Below are 4,306 nucleotides of genomic sequence, written 5' to 3'. Positions count from 1 at the left end.
TCATGCCACTGCACTTCAGCCTGCAGCCTGGGTGACAGAGTGAGACCATCTCAGAAACAAAAAAACAAACAAAAAACACTTATAGTGTCATCAGAGAGGGCCTCTTACAGAAAAAAAGAACAAAACAATCGTTAGAAAAAATCCTCCTTATGGACATTTGATATATTTCTTGGAACTAAGGTAGAAAAGAAATTCTTAACTCCCACATCCACCTACTGCTCATCATTTGCTAACTACCACATTGTAGAGTAAAAAGAAATTCTGTTAAACAGAAGGTATTTAAATATTCAAAGGGAACAAATTGCAACATGGAAACCAGGTCCTAACTAAGATGTGGCAGGCTAGTTTTGCATTTTAGACTGCTCATAAAAATATGTATTTATAGCCGGGCGTGGTGGCTCACACCCAGCATTTTAGGAGTCTGAGGCGGGTGGATCACCTGAGGTCAGGAGTTCGAGACCAGCCTGGCTAACATGGTGAAACCCTGTCTTTACTGAAAATACAAAAATTAGCTGGGCATGGTGGCAGATGCCTGTAATCCCAGCTACTTGGGAGGCTGAGGCAGGAGAATTGTTTGAACCCAGGAGGCAGAGGTTGCAGTGAGCTGAGATTGCGCCATTGCACCCCAGCTTGGGTGACAGAGGGAGACTCCATCTCAAAAAAAAAAAAAAAGTATTTATTGCCTATGGTTTTAAAAAATGCAAATAGTTTCTGAAGGATAAACTGGAGACTCTTACTTAAACAGAGTACTTGTGTTTTCTGAGTCGACTTTCTTGTTCAGAGAATTAAAAGATAAAGATGCCTCACCCAACATCCAGGAGGGTCCCTGACTTCCTGACTCTCGGCTCTAAACCTATGTCCAGGTGGAAAGTTACATCTGTAGTCCTTAAACATAGTTACCCAGGCCCCGAAACAGCACAAGAAAATGGAAGCGAACTCTTCACAGCTTGTACAAGCTGCTGCTTTTTTATTGCTTCCTTTGGATTGATTAAACTGTCATCGTTTTTTATTCTTCTTTCTTATTTAAAAATTAAAAAACAGGTTGTGTTGACTTACAACACACAACTCCATAAAAATATATTGATTCAATATAAAATGTCTACATTAGCGCCAGATAAATGGAGAATTTCATGCCTATACTTTTAACAAGTTTAATGTTCTCAAAAGAAACAGCATTATTCCCTTTGTTTCAGATGAGGCTGGGCTCATGTTCACGATTACACACTCAGAGAGATATAATCTGACAGGCACACCTGGTAGAGTAGGTTAAGATCATCACAACCACTCATCCCCAGCTACGAACAGTAGTTGAGTTGCAACGCCATTTGACAAATCCCCCAACAGAGCTCTGTATACCCACTAGAAAATGCACACAACCGCACAACCATCAAAATGAAAATGGCTGTTGTATGGAATTGTATCGTAGTTGTAGAGTTGTTAGTGGTTGTATAGAGCACCCTTGACATACGTAACTCTATCTTAGAAAAAGACTCTATCTTACATTTCACAGGGCACTTTGGCAACAGAGACAAGATGTTTCACTTGGTAAATAACTAATAAAGACTGCATCCCACCAGATAAGGACATAAACAAGCACATTCTTCCACTATCAGCCTCCCCAGAGGACTCTGGCCATAAAACGATCAGGGCTTCAGCAGCTCTAAATGACCGTCTTAACTGACGATCATCCCGCTGTCATTCGTGATAAGCACTTGACATCTGCTGCCAAAGTTTCTACCCACATCAAAGGTTCTTTCTTGCAGGACCAACAGACTTGCCCAGACCAGGAGACTCTTTATGTCTTCATCACTCTCCCCATGCAGTTTCAAATCTGCTGACCACACCATTCCCAAGAGTGGCTTAAAGTCAGAGATAACCAGGTCCACATACTTTGTATCTTTCCACAATGGCAGGCTTTTATTGATGCTGTTTCAATCACAAAAGCCATGAGCTGCATGGAGTTCCCAAAGAGGCATGTGATGGTTAACATTAGGTATCAACTTGGTTGGATTAAAGGAAGCCTAGGTAGCTGGCAAAAGATTGTTTCTGGGGCGCCTATGAGGGTGTTGCCAGAGGAGACTGACATTTGAGTCAGTGGATGGAGAGAGGAAGACCCCTACTCAGTGTTGGTGAACATCATCCAATTGGCTGCCAGCTCGGCTAGAACACAGTAGGCAGAGGAAGGTGGGACACGTTTGCCTGCTGAGTGTTCTGGCTTTCATCTCTCTCCCATGCTGGATGCTTCCTTCGGCTCCTCCTGTCCTTGGACATCAGATTCCAGGTTCTTTGGCCTTTGGACTCTTAGACTTACACTGCTGGTTTGCTGGGAGCTCTCAGGCCTTTGGCCACAGGCTGAAGGCTGCATGCCTGGCTTCCCTGCTTCTGAGGTTTTGGACTTGGACTGAGCCACTAATGGCTTCTTTCTTCCTCAGCTTGCAGATGGCCTAACATGGGACTTCGCCTTGTGATCGTGTAAGCGAACTCTCCCTAACAAACTCCCTTTTGTGTATGTACATATATCCTATTAGTTCTGTCCCTCTGGCGAACGCTGACTCGTATAAGGCAATTCTCTTCAGTACTGCTCTTTCACTTCATAGTGAGAGCCACAGGCACACAGGCTCAAGCCACTTCACAAGTCAGTCAATATTGCAAACCACACGTAGTAGTGTACTTAATCAATATATATAACTGTTATAGATTAAACATTTCATAGTAAACAAAGTAATGTTTAACATCAAGAGAAAAGACATAGGAGAAAGGGTTAATAACTCAATCTAGGGAGAGCAACAAAGAAAAAAAGAATCTCCTGGTCAGGGCTGGGCAGGCCCATCCGGTCTTGGTCTCCCAAAGAGAAGTCTTTGATGTGGGCAGAGGCTTTAGCAGCAGATGCCAAGTTCTTATCGCCAATGACAGCAGGACAGTTCTCAGTGAAGATGGTCATTCCAAGCTGCTGAAGCCCTGCTGTTTTTATGGGAAGAGTCCTCTGGGAGGGACTGATAGTAGAAGAATGTGCTTGTTTATGTCCTTGTCTGGTTGGATGCAGTCTTTATTATTTGTTTATTAAGCAAAACATCTTGTCCCTGTTGGAAAGTGTCCTGTGGAATGCAAGACAGAGTCTTTTCCTAAGGTGGAGTTACGTATGTCAAGGGTGCTTTATACAGTAGTCTTAGCCACATGTTCATAAAAACATACAATCTCATCCATGGCATAATCAAGACCAAAAACCTCACAGGCACCCTCCCTTGCCTCAACTCCAGGAGGCTCCCTGATAAGCCCACACAATCTCAAATCAGACACAGCCACCATTGGGTTCTATTCCAACATCTGCATATACTTTTTCGGACAAAGCATCTCACACCCCAGTGCTAGTCTAAATTGCACCCTTTTGTAAGCCCCCTGCTATTTTGCAGACTTGGTCAAAGTGAAGCATTCCATGGGGGTTGGGGCCGTGAGAAACATCCTGCCCCACCAGCTGACCACAAGGCAGAAAACAACCCAAAAGAAACATCCTCATCATACCCTACCAGGCAAAGCCCAACTTAAAAAAAAAAATCCCTATAATATCTTGCTGGACAAAGGTTCAAGGAACACCCTGATGGCATCCCAGCAGAAAAAGGGCCAAACCGCCTGAGCATAAAAACATCTTGTCAATATCCTGCCCAGCAGCAAGCCATACTGCTCAGGCCCCTCCTGCCCATACCTACCCCAGACTTTAAGCCAGAGCAGACTCTGGTATCAAGCTGGTCCCCCACTTCTGAAGTGTCTGCAACATGCCTGTGTTGCTGTCCAGCCATTGCGTGTGTGTGTGTGTGTGTGTGTGTGTGTGTGTGTGTGTGTCTTTAACCTTTGCCTTTCCTTGAAAACCTAACACCCAGGAAACAATCTCACAGGTAGAAACCACATCACCAACAGAAACAACAAAAGGCCAGGTCACGATCACAGGGGCAGTCTCAAGATAACACTCACAGAGACATTCGAAGAGTCAGGCAGTGCTCTCAAGACAGGGACAGCATCAGAGAACAAAACACAAAGTCCCGCAGGTACAGAGAGAGCCTTGGCACAGACCATGCCAGGACCGGGTCACTTCCATGGAACCTACTCAAGATCCCTACACACGTGTCTGGACCCTCCCCCAATCTAATGCGGGGGTGGGGGGACGGGCAGTACTGAAATGCCCCCAAAATCTCACATCCTACCTAACACTTTCTAGAGGCATTTCCAGCTCGGGGCTGTATTTCCAAGAACCGTCTGGAGGAGGCACAGGTGCTGGGAAATTTTTCAACTTTTCCCAAATCAGAACTTCTAA

Source organism: Sapajus apella, unplaced genomic scaffold, assembly GCF_009761245.1.
Source record: "Sapajus apella isolate SASKATOON/1434 unplaced genomic scaffold, GSC_monkey_1.0 scaffold233, whole genome shotgun sequence".
Classification (NCBI taxonomy): domain Eukaryota; kingdom Metazoa; phylum Chordata; class Mammalia; order Primates; family Cebidae; genus Sapajus; species Sapajus apella.
Note: the sequence above shows the minus strand (reverse complement) of the source record.